General features: G+C 37.1%; 1 long non-coding RNA gene across 1 annotated transcript; it reads left to right on the forward strand.

Moving 5' to 3' along the window:
• Positions 1-509: 509 nt before the first annotated feature.
• LOC144304891 (uncharacterized) lies at positions 510-22,841 on the forward strand. Its single transcript, XR_013371873.1, has 4 exons — positions 510-632; positions 4,343-4,438; positions 6,111-6,254; positions 21,435-22,841. It is a non-coding gene; the product is annotated as an uncharacterized LOC144304891 (long non-coding RNA).
• The last annotated feature ends 1,293 nt before the right edge of the window (positions 22,842-24,134 follow it).

Raw genomic sequence — 24,134 nt, forward strand, 5'->3', positions numbered from 1 at the left:
CTGTCTCTCTTTCTCTATTTTTTTAATAGAGACACAGGGGCAGGGAGGGGCAGAGAGAGAGAGGGAGAGAGAGAGAATCTTAAGCAGGCTCCATGCTGGGTGTGGAACCCAATGCAGAGCTCGACCTCACAGCCCTGAGATCATGACCTGAGCCAAGACCAAGAGTCTGACGCTTAACTTACTGGGTCACCCAAGCACCTCAATTTTTCCCTATTTCTAAAATTGTTCTAAAAATAAGTTTTATTAAAAAATGGATATATAATAAATATGATTGACTTGAGAACAAAAACTGAAGAACTCTGACATTGTATCCCTTGGATTGATTGACTCTGTGTTCCTTAACCAGAAGATAAACGGATCTGAGTGTCAGAGGATAACTTACATGTGAATATAATGCTAAAGTTTCTCTCCAAGTCTGAATTTGCCTAAAAGTTTATCCTAACAAAACTTGGAATTCTCTTATTAAGGGTAGAAATCAATTCCATTAATTTGTTTATCTTTTCCATTTTAGAAAGAATGATATTTGAATACAAGATATAGGCCAGGTACTACTGGCTAAGAAAGAAATGCAATAGTGCTTGCTCCCTCATCCCCTTGGGACAGGGGAGAGGACAAAAGTTCCCAGTAGTCAGGTAAGTAGCAGATACAAGAGAATGTTCCATTGCCCATGGGGGGCCTACAAGCAAAAATCAGATCTTGCAATTAAGAAAATGCTGTAAAGTAAAACTGCATTTCTAGGTGAAGACCACAATTCCCAGCGAGAATAATTATGATACCATTATTCTTATTAAATGTTCCAATTACTGTGTCTGGGAGACTTTACACTGGACATTAAATAGGAACAAGATGGTTATTTCCATGAAGCCAGGTTGGTTAAAGCCCAGCCATTCTGATGAGGCAGGATTACATTTACGTCAATATGTTTAAGTACTCTGAAAATGGCAAGAAACATAGTGTCTTTCAAAGTGTTCCATATTTTAACTGTCCACAGATTTGAAATGGGGCTCAGTGCCATTTTGTTACTGTAGCCTGTAATTGAGATGGCAGGGCCACTGCCTGGTGGAGGAGATAGAGCTGCACAGGGACTCACCTTCCCCAGCCAGATCTTCCTACACTGATGCTATCTGGGGTTTGAAGAAGCTCTGAGACATGCTCCAAAGCATGGGTGACCCCAATTCCTTAGGTCAGTGACAGGTGATAAGCCAGACTTTCAATGCCTGGAGCAGAGGAGAAAATACTGGAACTGGCACATCTCAGCATGAGTATGTCTAGCTGTCAGAGTGCAATCCTAGGAGGATGGCAGGACAAGCTTCACCAGTCCTCAGGCCCAGGGGCCACTAAGAATGTTCTCTAACTGCTGCCTTCCTGACACCCCCCATGGAAAGGAGGCAGAGCAGCAGGAGAAGGCACGAGGTGCCCTGATACAAGGAAAGGGCAGTGGTGACCTCATGCCAAGAGGCCAGTTCCATCGCTCATCGCACAATCCAGCCCCTGCAAGGATGGTAGAGCCATCCCTATGGGAAGGCTGCTGGAAGGGCCTGGCAGGGACTGTGAGCATGGGAGGTGTGTGTGGGTGAATAGGGTGATCTGCAAAGCCCTGTGAATTACCAGGCACTGTGAGGGGGCCATGACAACAAAGCTGACCCAGCAGCTCTCTCCCTGGACCCCACATCCTCTCCCTGTACCCCCATCTCTGCCTCTCTTTCACAGTAGACTCTGCTGACATATCAGTGTCTTCACCAGATGATGGAGTGAGTCACTGCTTCTTGGCCGCCATTCCTCAGAATAGGCTTCTATCCAAATCCCTTCTGTTCTATATTCTGGGCTGCCAGCAACCACAGAGACTCTCGTCTCAATTTTGATGGCCCCGTTTTATCATGTAAACCACTCTTCTGTTAACCACTTCCTCTGTAATCTAAATGCCAGCTGGTGCGTTCCTGCCAGAAAAACTGGCTTAACACATAAAACCCAATCTTTATGTATATCCAAAATGCTTCCCAAGATGTGTGCTACTTCCTGAGTGGCAATGACTGCCTTGGTCACCTCTGGCTCACCAGTCATGCCTGATACGTTTAGAGGATTTCACTGTCCTGGGTACACTAGCTTCCACTCCGCATGGCACCAACTTGGAAAAATTTCTCTATTTCCCCACAATCACTACAATACAACTAGACCTCACATCAATTATGTATGTAATAGTCTTACTTGAAGAATTAGGATTTGGGGGAAGCAGAATGGGCCACATAAGGTAAAAACCAACACAACTTCAAATTGAACACTGGGCACCCACATTCTCAAAATATTCTGTAGTGACTAGAACCAGGGATTGTCTCTGACTCTCCCAACCCCGTCCAATTCTTAGACTTTAGCCATTTGAGTGGCTCCTCTCAATTCATTTCTCTCTCTTCTCCTTACTTCCCTCTTAATTTTAAGTTATCTGCAGTTGCTTAAGGGCTGCCATGCTGTGTTCTGCAAACACTGCAGCCAAGTTGTGCTACAGACTGGTAGATATGGTATGGAAACGCCTAGAGTGCTCTGAAAGAAAGCAGGCCCTTTGCCTTTGAGAAGAATGGTGGTCGTCAACAATCTCTGCATCCTTTCCACTCCAAATACAGCCTTCAGGAGAAACAGCTCTTAGGGACCAAGATACAAAGAAACATTTGAAAGGTCTGGCAGTAATAACTGTCTTCCCCAGTTGTCTGGGGAAAGCTATTTACCTTCCTGCCTTTCCCAGACAACTATGTCCTTTTAGCCTTACTACCCACTTGAATGTGTCTTTGATTAAGAGATACAAAGAGAATGTCAAGGTTTGCCAAACATCCTCTAACTCTCTAAAATGTAATTGGGAAAGTGGTATATAGTGATAAAAACTTCCAAAGGGGGGGAAAAAGGAGTAGTATAAAGTTGTTATGCAGTTAAATCATCGTATCATTTTTTACTCTTATTTCAAAAGACTTAGGAAAAATGGGTAGATAAAAGAATAAGCCACCTAGTCACTAAAATTGGTTGCTGGAACAACATAAAAATCAAATTAGCAATTATTCCATGTAAATTAAAATATAAAAAGAAAATATACTGCTTCTGAAAATCACTATTTTGTGACTTTTAAGGTATATTAATAACATAAAATAATATGTCTCTACTTCGCTTTTTTAGTGAAGTAGACCATGTAGAAATATCAGAAAACATTTCAACAAGGCATATGAATGTAGTGGAAGAAATCACCAATTTGCCTCTTTAAAAATGTATTTGGCATATTTTGTTAATGCAAAGAAATAAATATCTGCTAAAATATCAATTTAATTAAAACGGATGAGGTTTTTTTTTTTCTTGTTTTGTTTTTAACCTAATATTGGCAAACTGTGCAAAAAGGTTGTCTTCAGAAAACCAAAGAGCTGGCTCCTGATTTTTTCTCACTTCTTGTCAGAAGCATCTACAATTGTAACATCAGTTATGTTGACAGTTTTAGGCCAAAATTCATTGGAATGACTCTAATTTGAAACTAAATGATTTTTTTATGGCACAGAAAGGCCTTTTACTTCCCTGTTTCTGATTCTAGTTCACTGTTCACATTTTACATAATAGACCTACCGTCTTTATTGGAAGAAACAGAAAAATCCCTAAGGAAAGTGTTTACCACATAATTGCTGAGCAAAAAAGCAGCTGACTTAGAAGGGGCAGTCTCGAATGTGCTGGGAAGATATTTGCTTCTTTTCTTACTGTAACCTTGGCATTGTATAAAAATGCTATTTTTATGACTGTGAACAAGCCTTTCAGTAACTCATTCAGGCAGTTTTAAGGGCTGTTTTGTACGGAGCAACATTTTTTTTTTTTCATTTACTAAGTAGATTTCTATAGCTCTATATTTTGACTAATGTCTTATTTCTACATTCTTACTCATACTTTAGTTTTCTATCAATTGCCTGTTTACAGTCAAGTTAAAAATGAAGTTGAAGAGAAGGAGAAACTAATTTTAAATATATTCATAAAAATGGCAAGGTCAATAGGTAAATGTTATTTAAAAATATCATGTAATGCAGAGTACTGCTCCTTTTTATCTTTATGTCTAAAAATATATGATCCATGTAGTTGCTGCTGATTGAGAGTTTTGAAAAACAGTTGGAGAGGCCAAGAGGTGGGACTGGTTGATAAATCACCTGATTTATCAAGGGACTACAATTTTCTACCAAAGGATAGCAGAGCTAAATATTTATGTTTGTTAAAAGTTCCCCACATAGCTCCTGGCATAGCTTCATTCAACAGCGATAATAGCTACTAACAAGTATTTGGTGAATGAATAACATAATTCATTCACAAGGATATTTTATTTTTATTTCTTTAGCAAAATCCCAACATTCTCCCTCTCTTAAACCATTCTTCCCAACTCTGTGGCCTTACAAGTATGAAAGCAGTGCCACTAACTGGAATCTTAGAAAAGGTACGTATAAGAGAATGACGTGGTTACCACTACAGGCATGGGATGGGTAAAATGCCCACTGGCAAAGCTTGCAATACATTCAAGCAGGAGCTGGTAATTGGGAGTGTAAAATGGGTAAAATACGAAAATAAAAAAGACATACAATTCTAATGTAACAGAGTGTACAAGTAATGATCTAGATGCGAATACCCAAATACTACAGCTTTTAACACAGTTCTGCTGATCCATTCCCCCAGTCTGAGCTCTTCACCTATGCACACAGGACCAGAGAGGAGGACATAAGGACCCTCTGACAACATTAACTCTTCCCCTCAATGACCCACTTCTCTGGGATGACTCAATGACCTAATTCCACTGTAGCAGTGATGAGTGCAGGATGTTCACTGGACACAAGCTGCATATCCAGACTGGCAAGATTTCACACAAATTTTCTTCTCTAGTGTGAAAATCCCCATAGACTATCAAGAGAACTTCCCTTTTTAAAGTAAATAGTATCATAGTGTCTCAGATCTTCAAATGTCATTTGAAGTGACATTTAAATTATGAATGAATAGATGATTAAAAAAAAAAAAAGCAGTACCCTATAGATTAGAGGCAAGAAGTCTAGGTGCAGGGAACAGCGAAGCCTGGAGGCATGGAAGCACTTGGCATGTTCAAAGAACTGAAAGGGGACAGTGCAGATCCAGGGTGCTGAGCACACAAGGGAAACCGTTCATGTTGGACAGATAAGCATGCTGCTAGTCATGCAGATCTGGAAGCTCGTGATTTATAACCAAGATAAAAATAGATGCTTCATCTGTGCTTTTTAAAAAGATTTGAGAGAGAGAGAGCAAGCACATGCATCAGCTAGGGGAGGGGTAGAGGGACAGGAAGAAGCAGACTCCCTCTCCTATCCCCCCATCCCCGCTAAGGAGGGAGCCCGAGGACATACAAGGGGCTCGATCCCAGGACCCTGGATCATGACCTGAGCTGAAGGCAGACACTTAACTGACGGAGCCACCCAGGCACCCCTCATCTGTGTTTTTTTTTTAAGATACAATTCTAAAGACCATTTATTTTTTTAACAAAGTGAGGTGAGGTGACTAATAAAAGTTGTAAAAACCCTGGAGTCATGAAAGGAAGTAGTAATTCCTTGTTTTTAAAATGACCAACTCAAGCTAAGGTGTGATACACATTTTCAATGTGGGATGTTGATGCTAGACTTAATTAGGAAGCATACTTTGACTCTGTACTAGTCATTCCCAACAGGTGTTCAGTAGAATGCTGATTTTAAAAGTTAATTGGAAATTTTGAAAAGAATTCCAAAGCCAAATTTTGCTCAGTATGTGCTGAGTATAAAGAAAAAAAATTCTTAGATCTATAAACATGGAAGCATTGTTATACATGAATAATTATATAATTTATTTGGCTACTACCCTCTTTTTTTTTTTCTGACCTACCTAACAGCATTGGAGCTTCATGGGACATAATTTGGTCATTGCTGCTACTGGAGACTTGACAACAATAAATCTGTCTTGGTTCTTGTTTGCCTGTTATAAAATACTGTTTCTTTTTATATATTTTCCATTAAAATAATTATAAAGACTTAATCTTTAAGAACATAAAATGGGCTATTTATTCCCTTAGGCATAGGAGATTAATTTGATGACTTTATTTTGGATTTTATTTCCAGTTGAGGTTTTATACCTGGATGTTGAAAGCCCATGATCTAGTCAAGAACAAATGAGGGAAGTCTAATGTCAGGGAAATCTTCTCCAACAACTTTTTGAAGTGCTCCTGTGTGACTTGAAGTCTTCATTTTGAACAGACTAAACTGGTATTTACTTAAACTATATATCAAATGTCCTATAAATTTGGCCTTATTTCATGGAACCAATTATTACCTTAAATAATCCCTATAACCTCTGAAGGAAAAGTACCCCATCCAAATGCTCTAGTAATTCTGAAACATCTAGATGCATTGTTAACTATTTTGAAATTGTGTAACATGCAAAAGTTGCAAAGGTGGTTACTGAGAGTTCCTGAGTACCCATCACACAGCTTCACCCGTGATAATATATAGATATAACATATTGTCAAACCCAGGAATTTGATGGTGCTATACTACTACTACTCAGGTACAGACTTTATTTGGATTCTAATAGCTTTTATATGCAGTGTGTGTGTGTGTGTGTGTGTGTGTGTGTGTGTGTGTGTGTTGGAAGGGTGGTGGGAAGCAGATATCTTTTAAGGAAGGATTTTTATCCAGGGAGTTTTCAAAAAAGATAGCTGCTATAAGCAAGCTAATTAGACATCCACTGCTAACAATCTTGACCTCAATTAGGTGAAGGATTCCTAATTAAATCGTTACAGGCTTTTGTGTTAAATGGTAATTGAATGCTTAAAAGTTCTTCACAATTATATCATATTAACAAGAATGTATTTGCATTTTTAATGCTTTATTGATTTCCAATTCATGACAGGGCTGTTAGTTTTATCTTACCATGCCATTGAAACCTTTACAAATTGTTCTTTAGGGTTGACAAGCTTAAGGAACAGGTTAAAAAAACAACAAAGTTTGTGACCTACTCAGGGGTTTGCAGACTGCTGGGTTAGTGACTCCTTCCCACAATTACCACCGTCTATTTAAATATAAATCTGTGGGTAGGAAGGCAGAGAACACGGTGAAACCAAAGGTATGTGACTTAGGCCACTCCCCTTTTCTTACAATTTTTATATCATGGAGCATGATTTCTTTTACTCAGGCCTGCTTTTCTTTTACTCAGAGGCTACAATGAGTTGATTTGACTAATTGAGTCGTACATATTAAAACCACATGTCTTGTATTTATTTATTTAACATAAATCTGTGGTCAATAATGATTATCTATGTTCACAGGGACATAGATTATTAATTCCTTTAAAATATTTACCTAAATCTGTTAACAATATTGTATTTGTCTTTATTTATTGACTCATCTTTTGTACTGGTTTTGACCAGTCCATTAAGAAAAAAAAATAATAATTTGTACAAGGTGGTTCTAGATTTTAAAAAAATCATTGCCAAAAAAATATATAAATAAATAAAAAATAAAAAAAAATAAAATAAATCATTGCCTACTCACTTTAGAGTCAACCATGGGCCTGAGTCGATCCTTTGAACGTGAGTTTAATTGGTCATTTATAATGATGGGATTATTTTGAGAAGGCCTACATGCGTTTATAGATTTAAATAAATTGTAAAAAAGTCTGTCTTAAGTTCACACTATTTTCTCTAGTAGCAATTGGTGGTATAGTCTCACTTTTTAATGTCAAAAGCAATTTCAGAACAAAATATTTTGCCAAAATGTATCTCTTCCCCCAAATAATCTGCCATGCCCCACCATCTACTATCTTCCTTCATGCTGTGTTACACACTACTTCTAGATTTCAGGGTCCTTCCAACTTGGTTTTAGGAAGGGTATTTTCATAGATTGTGCATTTCAGAGATGCCCTGTGCATTACTACTTATAGTGTACATTCCTCACCCATATATTAGATTTTTTATCTATTGTAATGGAACATGAAGCTCAGTAATGGAACTCAGATACCCACACACTAGAATACTTAATAATTATAAACAAAACATTTTTCTTAATCTTTTCCATTAATATCTCCTGGGAGTCTGTTATATGATAGAGGTTACATTAAAACAATCAGAGATTTTTAAAAAGGAGTATCTTTGTAAATATGTGATAGAGAAAACATCTGTTTGAAATCAGCAATGTGTCAGGTGAACACACACCTTAATCACCAAGCACAAATGTAATGCTGTACATAGAAAGGATGAACTAGTTAAATTAAAAGTTTGCTCTAGGGTGTGTTTCAAGTTCCTGATACTACTGAGAGAAATATAATTTTTTTCAAAATTTTCAGATATGATTAAAAGTGAACAATGATCAGATATACTTGGAAGTGAACAATAACAAATTAGCAAACATAACTCCACCAGAAGCATATTGTGGCAAAAGGGTCCAGAGAATGCAGTTAATGCATGGGTTCATCTTACCTCTTGTCTCTCACAGCACAATGGAGCAGAATGTTTAAATTTTCACATACTTCATTTCTCTCTTTAATAGTATTAGCTGCACTAATACCCTTAATACAAATTTAAGCCCTTGAAAAACACTTTAAAATATTTAATGCTGGTAATAAAGTATTAATCTATAAAAATCAATATTCCTATTGATATGTTCATGTTATTCTGGTCTGCTCTTTGTGATCACTTATGTAGTAAAATTTCTTCATTCGTAAGATAAATCCTTATGCCTTCATCTATATTAGGAATGGCTCATTTTAATAATCTTATATTCCTGCTCATGGAATCCTAGAATGGGGAGATTAAAATACTTTAGACATAATATAGCTGAACTCACCATAATGCCATCATGATACAGGTGTTATTTTTCCAAACTTTACTGTAACATGGGCTTACATATGTTTTTCAAATATTTTGCACTTCACCATTTTTGCCAAATATGTGAATGAGCAGTCACTACTATAAGTTCATATCATAATTTTCAATTCAGCGATTTTATCCTAGGTCAGTCCAAATTGCGGCATCATCAAAGTGTGCCAGGCTCTGTTTATGACCCTCCACTGATCTGCTTAGCTCACTTAACCTTGTCTTTTTGCCTTGTTTTGTATATAGAAGTTCCCCCAAGAACCACCTGTTACCATTCTTGTGGCCTACATATCATCACATACTAAACTACAGGTTGTGTAGTATTCCTCAGGCATAAAGCCTGGACACTGCTATTGCCAATATTCTGTTTTTCAACTCATGTTTTCCAACTCTCTAAATCTCTAGACTATACTTGCATAATTTCTCCAGACTTTTTAGCACTAGCACTATTTCTGTTTTTATCAATTATTTTCAACTCATCCATTTAATTTTTAATTTCAATGATAGCTTACAATATATTTTTTCAAATTCCACTACTGGATATTTACTCAAGGAAAACAAAAACACTCAGGGGCACCTGGGTCGCTCAGTGGTTGAGCATCTGCCGTGGGCTCAGGCCGTGATCCCGGGGTCCTGGGATAGAGTTCCCCACAGGGAGCCTTCTTCTTCCACTGCATATGTCTCGGTCTCTCTCCCTGTGTCTCTCATGAATAAATAAGTAAAAAATCTTTTAAATCCCCACTAATTCAAAAAGATATGTGCCTTCTTATATTCAATGCAGCATTATTTACAATAGCTATCCAAGTGTCCATACATAGCTGAATGGATAAAGGAGATGTCACACACACACACACACACACACACACACCCTCAAATATTATGCAGCCATAACAAAGAATGAGATCTTGCCGTTTGTGACAATGTTCATAGAACTAGAGGCTATTACACTACATAAAATAAGTCAGAGAAAGACAAATACCATATGGTTTCAGGTATATATGGAATCCAGAAAACAAATCAAATGAATAAACAAACAAAAAAAAGACAATATCATACCTATAAATACAGAAAACAAACTGGTGCATGCCAGAAAGTAAGGGGTAGAAGGGACGGGCACAATGGGTAGAGAGGAGTGGGAAATAGAGACTTCCAGTTATGGAATGAATGAATCATGGAAATAGAAGGTACAGGAGAGGGAATACAGTCAATACAGTATTGTAATAATGACATATGGTGACAGATGGTAGCTACTTGTGGTGAGTGTAGCATAATACAGAGTGGTTGCATCACGATACTGTACACCAGAAACTCTTGTAACATTGTCAACTATACTAAAAAAATTTTTTTTAGAACTTTAAAAAATTTAGAAATTTCATTTCTAAGTTCATCTTTTCTTTTTAAATAAATTTATTTTTTATTGGTGTTCAATTTGCCAACGTATAGAATAATACCCAGTGCTTACCCTCTCAAGTGCCCCCCTCAGTGCCCATCACCCAGTCACCCCCAACCCCCGCCCACCTCCCTTCCACCACCCCTAGTTCGTTTCCCAGAGTTGAGTCTCTCATGTTCTGTCTCCCTTTCTGATATTTCCCACTCATTTTTTCTCCTTTCCCCTTTATTCTCTTTCACTATTTTTTATATTCCCCAAATGATTGAGACCATATAATGTTTGTCCTTCTCCGATTGACTTATTTCACTCAGCTTAATACCCTTCAGTTCCATCCACGTTGAAGCAAATGGTGGGTATTTGTCGTTTCTAATGGCTGAGTAATATTCCATTGTATACATAGACCACATCTTCTTCTTTTTTTTTTTTTTTAAATTTTTATTTATTTATGATAGTCACAGAGAGAGAGAGAGAGGCAGAGACACAGGCAGAGGAAGAAGCAGGCTCCATGCACCGGGAGCCCGATGTGGGATTCGATCCTGGGTCTCCAGGATCGCGCCCTGGGCCAAAGGCAGGCGCCAAACCGCTGCGCCACCCAGGGATCCCATAGACCACATCTTCTTTATCCATTCATCTTTCGATGGACACCGAGGCTCCTTCCACAGTTTGGCTATTGTGGACATTGCTGCTAGAAACATCGGGGTGCAGGTGTCCTGGTGTTTCACTGCATCTGTATCTTTGGGGTAAATCCCCAGCAGTGCAATTGCTGGGTCCTAGAGTAGCTCTATTTTAGACTCTTTGAGGACCCTCCACACAGTTTTCCAGAGTGGCTGCACTAGTTCACATTCCCACCAACAGTGCAAGAGGGTTCCCCTTTCTCCACGTCCTCTCCAATATTTGTGGTTTCCTGCCTTGTTAATTTTCCCCATTTTCACTGGTGTGAGGTGGTATCTCATTGTGGTTTTGATTTGTATTTCTCTGATGGCAAGTCATGGGGAGCATTTCCTCATGTGCTTGTTGGCCATGTCTATGTCTTCTTTGGTGAAATTCCTGTTTGTTCATGTCTTTTCCCCATTTCATTATTGGATTGTTTGTTTCTTTGCTGTTGAATTTAATAAGTTCTTTATAGATCTTGGAAACTAGCCCTTTATCTGATACGTCATTTACAAATATCTTCTCCCATTCTGTAGGTTGCCTTTTAGTTTTGTTGACTATTTCTTTTGCTGTGCAGAAGCTTTTTATCTTGATGAAGTCCCAATAGTTCATTTTTGCTTCTGTTTCTCTTGCCTTCATAGATGTATCTTGCAAGAAGTTGCTGTGGCCAAGTTCAAAAAGGGTGTTGCCTGTGTCCTCCTCTAGGATTTTGATGGAATCTTGTCTCACATTTATATCTTTCATCCATTTTGAGTTAATCTTTGTGTCTGGTGCAAGAGAGTGGTCTAGTTTCATTCTTCTGCATGTGGCTGTCCAATTTTCTCAGCACCATTTATTGAAGAGATGTCTTTATTCCAGTGGATAGTCTTTCCTGCTTTGTCGAATATTAGCTGACCATAAGGTTGAGGGTCCACTTCTAGATTCTCTATTCTGTTCCATTGATCTATGTGTCTGTTTTTGTGCCAGTACCACACTGTCTTGATGACCAGAGCTTTGTAGTACAACCTGAAATCTGGCATTGTGATGCCCCCAGCTATGGTTTTCTTTTTTAAAATTCCCCTGGCTATTCGGGGTCTTTTCTGATTCCACACAAATCTTAAAATAATTTCTTCCAGCTCTCTGAAGAAAATCCATGGCATTTTTTTTTAAAGATTTATTTATTTATTTATTTATTTATTTATTTATTTATTTATTTATGATAGACATAGAGAGAGAGAGATACAGGCAGAGACACAGGAGGAGGGAGAAGCAGGCTCCATGCCGGGAGCCCGACACGGGATTCGATCCCAGGACTCCAGGATCGTGCCCTGGGCCAAAGGCAGGCGCCAAACTGCTGAGCCACCCAGGGATCCCCAATCCATGGTATTTTGATAAGGATTGCATTAAATTTTGTGTAAATTGCCCTGGGTAGCATTGACATTTCTTCCAATCCGTGAGCATGCAATATTTTTCCATCTCTTTGTGTTTTCCTCAATTGCTTTCAGACGTGTTCTGTAGTTTTTAAGGTATAGATCCTTTACCTCTTTGGTTAGGTTTATTCCCAGGTATTTTATTCTTTTGGGTACAATTGTAAATGGGATTGACTCCTTAAGAACTCAAATACAAAAGGTAACCTTACACCTAAAGGAGCTAGAGAAAAAACAGCAAATAGATCCAACACCCAGCAGAAGAAGAGAGTTAATAAAGATTCTAACAGAACTCAATGAAATAGAGACCAGAAAAACTGTGGAACAGATCAACAAAACCAGGAGTTGTTTCTTTGAAAGAATTAATAAGATAGATAAACCATTAGCCAGCCTTATTAAAAAAAAAAAAAAGAGAAGACTCAAATTAATAAAATCATGAATGAGAAAGGAGAGATCACTACCAACACCAAGGAAATACAAATGATTTTAAAAACATATTATGAGCAGTTATATGCCAATAAATTAGGCAATCTAGAAGAAATGGATGCATTTCTGGAAAACCACAAACTACCAAAACTGGAACTGGAAGAAATAGAAAACCTCAACAGGCCATTAACCAGGGAGGAAACTGAAGCAGTCATCAAAAACCTCCCGAGACACAAAAGTCCAGGGCCAGATGGCTTCCCTGGGGAATTCTATCAAACGTTTAAAGAAGAAACCATATCTATTCTACTAAAGCTATTCGGAAAGATAGAAAGAGATGGAGTACTTCCAAACTCATTCTATGAGGCCAGCATCACCTTAATTCCAAAACCAGACAAAGACCCAACCAAAAAGAGGAATTATAGACCAATATCTCTGATGAACATGGATGCAAAAATTCTCAACAAGATACTAGCCAATAGGATACAACGATACATTAAGAAGATTATTCACCATGACCAAGTAGTATTTATCCCCGGTATGCAAGGCTGGTTCAACACTCGTAAAACAATCAATGTGATTCATCATATCAGCAAGAGGAAAAACAAGAACCATATGATCCTCTCAATAGATGCAGAGAAAGCATTTGACAAAATACAGCATCCATTCCTGATCAAAACTCTTCAGAGGGTAGGTATAGAGGGAACATTCCTCAACATCTTAAAAGCCATCTACAAAAAGCCCACAGCAAATATCATTCTCAATGGGGAAGCACTGGGAGCCTTTCCCCTAAGATCAGGAACAAGACAGGGATGTCCACTCTCACCACTGCTATTCAACATAGTACTGGAAGTCCTGGCCTCAGCAATCAGACAACAAAAAGTAATAAAAGGCATTCAAATTGGCAAAGAAGAAGTCAAAGTCTCCCTCTTTGCAGATGACATGATTCTGTACACAGAAAACCCAAAGGACTCCACCCCAAGATTGCTAGACCTCATACAGCAATTTGGCAGTGTGGCAGGATAAAAAAAATCAATGCCCAGAAGTCAGTGGCATTTCTATACACTAACAATGAGATTGAAGTTCATCTTTTTGAATGTTCTTTATCTTTTAAACATCCTTTTAGTGGTTGCCCTAAAGTTCATAATATACATTTAAAACTAATTTAAGAACAGTCTCAAATAACACTATACTGTTTCATGGGTAGTGCAGATATCTTATAAAGGATTATTCCCCATTCCTCCTCCCATGCTCCATAAGATTGCTGGCATTCATGTCACTTGTCCATACTGATCTATTAGACCAATTAAGAATATGACTAGAACTTGTTTTACATCATTCTTTTTCCAATTCTTTCCCTTTCTTTTTGCAGATCTGCATTTCTCCTTTCTTTCAGCATTTCTTGTAGGGCATGTTTGATGGCATTGCACTCTCTGTTTTAGTTTGCCTAAGAAAGTTTTTTATCTCTCACTCTTGAAGGGTGATTTCACTGGATATAGAATTCTAGGTTGATGTGTTTTGTTTTTCTTTCAACAGTTAAAATATTTCACTCTACTCTCTTCTTGCTCTCATAGTTTCTGAAAAACAGTCTAGTGTAATTATTATCCTGTACCTTTAGAGATAAGCAGATACCTTTCTGCTCCAGCTTCTGTCAAGATTTTATCTTCGTCTTCAGTTTTGTACAGTTCCTTTCTTGTGTTTGAACCACTCTTAGCATTTATATATACTTTGTTTCCAATAGTTCCACAATCTGTAATTCTTGTGTTCTGATTATATATATTCTTCCTGACAATTATTACTAATATGACTTTTTTTCTTTTATAATACTGAATTATGAGCTCATCCTTGGTGGATCTATTTGGGAAAAATCAACCTCTTGAGTTGATGAAGTGTTTTGTTTTTGTTTTTGTTTTTGTTTTTTGTAAATATGTTATTAACTTCTGCAAGGTAGCAGGTGCAATATTGACTGTAGATAAATTTAAATTTATTTCTCAGCCCGAGTTTTTCCCAATTACAACAATATTATGAATTCAAACCCCAAAGACATATGAGGGCATGCCTATGCTTATAAATATTTAAGTGATTTTTAAAAATTTACAGGCCAGACTGAAACAGGCCTCTGCTTGCTCATACATTAAGAGGGTTATAATTGGAAATATCTGTTAGTATATCTTCAAGTATTTCAAATTCAACCTGTCTACATGTAAACTCTTTATCTCTTCCCTCATAGATTATCAGTGTCACAATGGAATTATCATGATGATTTAGTAAGGTATAGCATGGTGTTACACTCAACAAAACATCATCTAGTTACAATAAGTCAACATAGCCACAGTTAGTGAATTAAACATTGTGTTTGTTACTTAAAACCAGAGGCTTTACATCATCTAGAGGATGATGGCCCTGTATTGGCCTTATAAGCTAATTCCAAAAAAAAAAGACTTAAAAATTAATTACCACTATATAAATATTTCATAATTTCTTCAGAGCATAATGTCAATATTGCAATGTAAAATCCCTTGAGCATGACTTCTGGTTCATGAGTTTCTAATGCTGTAAGTTATTTGCTATGTTGAGCTCCTTTCACCCATAAAGAAAACTGGGTTTTCTTAAAACAATGACTAATTTTTGATTCTCCCTCCAAACCTACCCACCTCAAACCTACCTCCCTGCTTCCTAGCTCTCCTCTCTCAGGAAGTGGCTATGCTCCTAGAGTCGTTCAGACTAAAATCTTGGGGTCATCTTGATCCCTTCTCTTTTACCAATCCTATCTGCTTCTCCAGCATATCCTGAAAGCTCTCCCTTTAAAACATACCCAGACTCTGAACATCTCTCTTCTGCACATTTGTCGTAACCTGGTAACTAATCTATGTGCTTCTACCTTTTCCATAATAAAGTCTATACTCCACAGAACCAGAGTGAGGCTTTATTATTTATTCAGGACACAGCACTTTATTTACTGAGTCAGACCACATCACACCCTGCTCATAACTCTCCGATAACTTCTCATCTCACTCAGAATAAAATTCAAAGTTCTAGCACAAGATGCCTCAAGACCCAACAAGATGCAGCCAGGAATCAGAGTGTCTTGCATCTCAGTTAACTTAATTCTCTTCTCCAATGCCTCATCCTCAAAGACACGGTCTCTGACCAGAGGACATAAAACTACAGCACATCCCCCTGTCACTCTATCCCCTCTGTTGTAATATGCTTCCTTTTTATCCATAGAACTAATAACATAGTATTCCTACACACTTCCTGACATTTATTTATTATATATTAACAATCTGTCTCTCCAGACCTTGCTGTTACTTCCATAAGAGCCAGATCACTGGCCAGGAACAAAGTAGGCACTTTATCAATATTTGTTCATCCACTGAAAAATATTTGCTTCACTATATTTAGTGTTCAGAACAAAATGTTGAGCCAAATATCCATGTGTTCGATGCATTATTAAATGGATAGCAATGAAAAATGTATTTTGGTTTTATAAAGGATATGTAAACAGAACCTCTCATCTGCTCTAGGGAACTGTGAGTCACTTCTCTGAAGAACTGACATCTGTACAGATATGGGTATGTGAAAGGTGTTTGAGTGACAAGGGCATTTCAGGTGGAGGATCAGTTTGTGCAAAGGCCCTGTGGCAGGAGGGAGCAAGGCCTAGACATGTAACTGAGAGAAGCCCTGTGTGCCTGGTGAAAACAGAAAAGGGGGAGACTAAGACTGATATTATGGGCAAAGCACAAAAGTCTGCACAGATCTTGATAAAAAGTGTTCTTTATCTTTGAGCAAGTGAGCAGTCAGTGCTGTTTGAAGTAGGTGGATCAGATGATCTGGTTTCCATTATAAGAAGACAATTATGCCTCCAGGGCAGGAAATTCAGAGATGTTTGTGGTAATGTGCAATATGAACTAGGAGATGGATGACAGTCTATCCGTGTATGGTTTCCTAGAGATATTTGGAGGTTAAATTGGCATTGCCTGGTGACTAACTAGGCTCAGAGAAAATAGTTAAGTATTGAAAACACATCCTAGATGAATAGCTTGCTCAGATGGAAGGAGAGTGGCGCTAGTCCCTGATTTGGGAGGGAAAGGAAGGTGTGAATATGAATGTGGACTCACACGCTTTTCTCTGCTTCAGCACTGACATTTAGAGACTACATTATTGTTCCTGCACAAACTCTGCCCTCCCAATTCTGCAAATTACGTTGGTAAGAAAGCTGATCATTTAAAAACTGTCCTCACATGTGTGACTGCCTCTTAACTGTGGCAGAGTCTCCAAGTATCCCAGCAAATAACTTGGATACGTCCCTTCTGACCTTCGTTTTCTCTTTGCTATGCTGCTGAGGAGTGATTTACTCACACTACTTTGCAGGATAAGGTGGAAGAATTTGAACCTAAAGAATATTTTAAAAAGTAATTCTTGTCTCCAAACAATTTAAAGTTTGAAATATGCAATAAATAATATCTCAATAATAAAGTAATATATCTTCTAGGAACAGTTTTCTATAAGAAGCAGGTATCATGGATTATCTTCATTGCCAATAACCAGAATCTTAAATCAGAGGCAAAATATTAGCCACTGAAATATTAGTGTCAGTAGAAAAATATAGAGATGCCTCATCATTTACTTTTGTCAGTGGCTACCTGAGTGTTTTCAAATAAATGACAGAAATAAACTCAACAGAACATTTTATTAAGTTAAAAATTGGTCACTGAGTGGGTTTGAAATAGTAATTCTGTTTTACTGAAAATATAGATCTTGAAGTCAACTAATTTAGGTTTGAGGTATGAAAGAATCATTACTTAGATGCCTTAACAAAATCAAAATATCTGAATAATTATGTACTTTTGCTTTTTATATAAATGGCTACTATTCTATAGAAACAACTGCAATTGTAAATATATCATTAAAACCTAAATGCAATATATTAATTTTACATTTTGGTTCAGAGTATAATATTGAAGGAAACAAAAAACAAGACTGGATCTAACTCATGAGGAGATAAGTAAAAAACAAAAACAAAAACAAAAAAACACAGCTACACATCTAGCTATTTTCCATTAGTGCAGAGTATTTTGTGACTTAGAAAGTCAGCCAGATATCCCACAGAAAGGAAAAATCACAAGCAGTTGTCTTTGAAGTAGGTCTGACTTAAACTACCTAGAGCTGAAAAGCACATTGAAAAAGAATCTTTTTGTGATTTGAAGGCAGTCATTTCATTGTTGTTGAGAATGATCAGATGATCAGAATTGGAGTGGGAATGTGTAAGGAGAAATTATTTTAAAGTAGGTTGGTTATCCTTAAACAAATGAATACATGATAAGCCTACATAAAACATGGAATTGCCATCTTTGTGTCTATATAACATTTATTTTGATATTCTGGAGACATTTGGCAAAATTATTAGAAAATCATGTAATAATCATTTTGTTATTGAACACAATTTGTATATAAGAAACTTACTAATTTACAAGACTGGGCTCTTATGGGCTCTTATAAAGCCTGCTGTGAACACTTGTGTTCATGTCTCTGTGTGACATGTTTTCATTCATTAGAATAAATATCTGGGACTTGAATTGCTGGGTTGCAGGCAAAATCTATGTTTAATTCTTGAAGAAATCTTCAAACTATTTTCTTAAATAATTTTTCATCCTATCCAGCAACACGGTGCAGTTCCAGCTGCAACAAATACTCACCATCCTTTGGTATTGTCAAGTGCAGTGGTATTTCACTGTGGCATTAAATTGCATATCCCTAATGACTAGTGAGGTTGAGCATCTTTTCATGTACTTAACAGCAAGTTACGTATTTTGTAACTCGTGTTCAAGTATTTTGCCAATTTATTTTATTTTATTTTATTTTATTTTATTTTTATTTTTTTTGCCAATTTATTTAAAATCATCTTTTTATTTTAGAAAAAGTTTTAGATTTAGAGAAAAATCTGTGAACACAGTATAGTGTTGTCATAAACCCTAAGCCCAGTTTCCCCTACTATTAATATTTTACATTAGCATGGTGCATTTATTAATTTCATTTAGATGATGATATTGGTACATTACTATTAGCTTAAGCCCATGCTTTATTCAGATTTTCTTACTTTTTCCTTTTTGTGCTTTTTCTGTTCCTGGATCCTATTCATGACAATGCATCACATTTAGTAATCTCATCTCTTCAGGCTACCCTTATTTGTGATAGTTCCTCAGTCTTTCTCTGTTTTTGGTAACTTTAACAGTGCAGAGTAGGGGTCAAGGATTTTGAAAAATGTACCTCTACTGGGATTGTTCTGATATGTTTCTTATCATTAGCCTAGGGTTATGGGTTTTGGGGAGGAAGAACACAGGGGTAAAGTGTCATTTTTATCACATCATATCAAGGGTACATAAATCAATGTGACCTATTACTGTTGTTGTTAACCTTCATCACCAGACCGAGGAAGTGTTTGTTGGGTTTCTCCACAATAAACCTGCTCTATTTTTTTTTTCCTTTTCCATACTGTGCTCATTAGAAGGAAGTCACTGGTACAGCCCATGTTTAAGGAGAGGGATTTATGCTTCAATTCTTCAGGGGCAGACTATCTATATAAAATATTTAGAATTTTTCTGCAGGGCAGATTTATCTCTCATCTTCCATTCATTTATTTACTTTATGAATATCATTTATGAATATCAGTATGGACTTATGGATGTTATACTTATTTTATACTTTGTGTTATAATCCAATACTACTTTATTTCTTTTATTGCTCAAATCATCCCATCTTTAGCCACTGGGAATTCCTTCAGTTGGATTTCGTGTTGCTTGGACATTCAGTGTAGGTTTTTGTTTGCTTGTTTGCACAATTTCGTTACTTTTTGGCACTACAAGATATACCAGGCTCACCTTGTCTATTTTCTGCTCTAGTTCTATAATTAGCATTTTCCCAAAGATCCCTGAATGCTTTGATTGGAAATGTGGATATCCAGCAGCAATAATTGTCCTTATAAAGTTTTCAGTGAACAGAGAAAAGTTTTTTAAATGATAATTTGCTAAAGCAGGATAATCCAAATAGTCTCTCTTTATCAAGTACTACTTCATATTTGAATATATAGACTTTGGAATCTCTGTGATGAGTCATGTTAAACATTACAAAAGATGACCCTATGTTCTAGATATTTTAATTATTTAAAAATCTGGTGGGTCACAAGAGAATTTTATAACAAGTATAAAATTTACGATGTAGCCTTTTCCAGCTATTGTCTCCAACCTTAACATACTCTAGGGCACAAGAAAAGCAGACTAAAGTATTTATTAAATGCCTGCCCTACCTGCAGGTTTTTTCCAGTTAACCTTCCTGTGTATGGTACAAAGAGACATTGCAGACTGGTTGGAGAGGCAAGCGTACCACAACGTAACAATAGCAAATTCCTGGATTAGACACCAGTACATTAAGAGTCTAATTTCAATTCTGCTCTACATTAGGTACTTAATATAGATATTGTAAAAATCACTCAGCAGCCTCGGGTCACTTTCAGTTAGGTAAGGAGATGAGATTAGAGAATTAGCAAGATTCTTTCAGGTGCTACCCTATTTTGCAAACAATGCAGCCACATAATTATGAGGTGAAGTACTGAAGTGTCATTGCTACAGGAGTTGCAAGAACAAAAAGAATGATGCTTGCTAAAACCACAGGGGAGGAAATGATGAAAGAGATGTGTGACCCAGGATTACAGGTGACTGCAAAATATTTAGTGCTTGGATTTATAACCAAAGTCAAATGTTTATGACCTGGTAATCACCCTTATGTTTTATTTTGTGTGACAACAGCAATGCTAATCTGAGCCACTTTTAATCAAATTGATCAGTTGTTTTATTAAACAGCTTACTATTGGACAGAGGTTTAACAGAAATGCAGGGCATGTGTTTCATTTAAGAATAAAACACAGTGTTTATTTTAAGCCTAACTTATCTGCAGGAGTAAAACACCTGATATTTTAGTTGTCCCTTACCAATGAACTGTTCCAGTGCTAACAGTATCACTGCTGGCTGGACAATAAGATGGCTTTTTAAATGATGCCCAGATGTTGGAGAGTTCTGGTTAGGTATTCTACTTGAGTTATTTTTTCTGGCCCCAAGAATTGTGTGAATCCCCACTTGCAATCAGAGAGCAGCATATAGAAGGATCCACCAAGTGTGGCAAATAATGTTTGCTACCAACTGCTGCTCATCATTTTTTTTGACAGATTCAGCTCACGATTAGAGACTAAAGTAACATTCCCCATGGTGTTGAGATGTGAATTCATGAAAATAACTGCTATTGGTAAACATTTTAAATGTTGAAACAGCCATCCGCTTCCAGTCCCAGGGAAAAATGTACAGTATAATGAAATTAATAAAAGGAATAGATGTGTTTCTTTGATTCAGATCCTATTATTACTACAGCATAGGGAAATTCATGTGGTTGGACGAAGGTGAAAAAAATTCTATTTATTTACATTTTGTCTCTGATTCTCAAAAGTAAGATGCCCCAAATTTAAGATTTAGGAATTTGTTGTGGCTACACTAAGAACGTTTCAAAATCACTTGGATGGTAGTTAAAGTACAGATGCTAAAATTTTATCAGTGGGACTATCTTCTCTGTGAATGCTGCATTATTCTTTATAAAGAAGTTGGTTTTGTTTGTTTACCAATTATAACCTCACATGTGTTTTTATTCTTTCTTCTAGGTTGGTAATTGCTAATTGAAGACGACTTCTATCTGTTCATGTAGTAAGAAAACAAAAGCAAGCAATGAGAAGAAAGCAAGATGTGAATTAAATCCTAAATAACAAACTAAGCTCTGTTGAACTGGTGCAATCGACGAGTAGAAAGAGCTCTCTCTTTGCAGCAAATCAGAAAACCAAGACTCTTGCCCTTATCACCAATTCAATGTGAAACTTAGACAATTCATGTTATGTATCAGTTTCATTCCTATGTTTATAAAAAAAAAAGAGTAAATAGGAAAGGATCATCTATAAGATTTCTTCCGGGCATCAATAACTGATATTTATGTTAGCAAGAACACTACCGCCAGAGCAGAACTTTCAGATAAAAGAAAGACTCCACACTAGCAAAGCAAATAAATAGAAAAAAGAAATCAAAGAAGTTTGCTAGACTTACACAAAAATATCCTGAAAAGAATCACATTTGTAAGGTGTATTATACCACAAATAATAGAATATTTGCATGTTAAAGTTTGGCCTTCATGAGACAGATGAGGAAACTGGCCTCTGAGGAGGGAAGGGACTGATTTGAGGTCAGGGATTGTAAAGAATCCAAGATTGGCAGTGAGGATCCCCGATGGCCAGTGCCCCAGCTACCCCTCGGCTCCCCAGGACCCTTCTGTCATTGCCACCTCATTCGTTTTTTTTTTTTTTTTTCCACTTCATTCTTAATGACATTCATTACATGTTCTTCCTCTTCCTTTCATCCACTCTTGGGGAGTAGATGTTCCTCCTTAATCATTCATTCAGCTCTATTTATGGAGCATATACTACGTGTCAGGTACCACTCTAAGCAAGGGATGCACTACTATAGATGATGGGGTATTTTTCTGTCATTAGAAGCATGCAAAACAAATATTGTATGAAAATATGTATCTGTAGATGACATTTTGGGCTTCTCTAGCACTTCCACAGTGAGTGAAATATCTTATCAGCTCAGATTATCTGCTTTATATCAGCAAACAAAAACTGAATGTGGACAATGCTACTATGATTTAAACATAATCCTTCAAATAGATACAAATTTGAAACAAAAATCATCAAGGCAAATCTTTGTTTCCTCAAAGATATTCAAAAAAAGTTATGGATCTTGAATAGATGTAGTGAGTGTGTACAGAATGAAATTCATCCACTTAAACATGAATCTATCATTCTCAGAAGCACTGACATGGTGTTAGGGAAATAAAAAATAATTGTAGTTTTGGGTAGGATTTCATATATACCTTATCCACATAAATATTTGGATATTTGTTACATGTATTTAATTTTTAAAAACTTGAAAAGCTATTATAGAGATGGAAGTACAGAGATTAATTATAGAAATAACGATGCCCCAAAGAAATCAGTTCTCTAATATAGAACACCTATGGATAACAGAACTAAATAAAAATGGTAAAAATACTAAAAAGAATGGCTTTGAAGATTTACATTATTTTTCCCCATCTCTAGCCTAAATTGATATTTTTGCCCATCTTTGGGAGATGTTAACTGGACTTCTGTGATACTTGTGTAAAAATGCTGATTGAACATGAAATAAAAATTACATCCACATTTTCTTTAAAATTTCTTGAGAACCAGATGAGTGCCATGGGTAATTCTGCAGATGAAGGATTGCTTGAGAAGATGTATTTAGATGCCCAAACAATTTAGATCACTTAGTAAATAAGGAAAATAAAAATAAGCAAGGCAGCAACAACAAAAACATTGAGTAACAAACTCTGTAAAACAAATAAGCCAACCAAACCTATGAGATAAATTGATAAAATTGTGAAAATAATTTGCAAGACCAAAGCAGAGGGAGTGAGAAATGCACATGAAATTTTTTAAAAGCACATCAAATAAATGTGGCGGTTTTTATGGATCATTATCAAAAGATCAGAGTGTGAAAGGAAATGATTTCCTCAATCTCAGGGTTGGCAGCCTCGATTGATGAAGTGCTGAAATCAAATCAACGGGGTCCGTGTGCTCCCCGAGACCGTCCTCACGTAGCAAGGGGGCTGCACTGACACATGCTGGAATTCCAGACTATAAACCTGTGGTCCTTAGACTCAGGGACCACCAGCTCCTCCCACTCCTGCTGTATCTCATCACATTTTCATTGTCCATCTAAAAAACACCTCGCCATGGCCCAAAACTCATGAGATACAGTTTCTACTTACTAGTCAGTGCAAGTGGCAGTTTTACTGATAAACTGCAGGTTACCATTTTTCCAGCATCTAAAAATTTTTCTCACTGGTTCCCAAGCCTTTGCAGCAGAGTTTCTTGGGGTTCCCCCCAACGCAGCTCTGGCTAATGTTTTCCTTCTTCCCAATGCTGCGTATTTTAGATTCTTGCTAGGGTTGCGTCCCATTCCTAGGTCACACTTTTTATACCACAGTTCTGCTCCTGCACAGGAGCCACCCCCAAACTTACTGATTTAAAATAACAATACTTTGTTCCTGCTTCCCTAGTCTACTCACTGGGCTCTCTCACCTGTTGAGAGTGGCTGCAGGTCAGCTGGCATCTCACCTTCTAAGGGGCTCTCTCTTCACACTTCTCTTCTCTATAGTTTCTCATACACCTGCTGGCCAGTTCAGCCTCTTTCAAAGGAGGCCAGATGATTCTGAGAGAGAATACGAGCAAGCAAGCCTTCTTGAGTGGTAGGATTGCAACTGGCACACCGAT

This window comes from Canis aureus, chromosome 3 (assembly GCF_053574225.1).
Source record: "Canis aureus isolate CA01 chromosome 3, VMU_Caureus_v.1.0, whole genome shotgun sequence".
Classification (NCBI taxonomy): domain Eukaryota; kingdom Metazoa; phylum Chordata; class Mammalia; order Carnivora; family Canidae; genus Canis; species Canis aureus.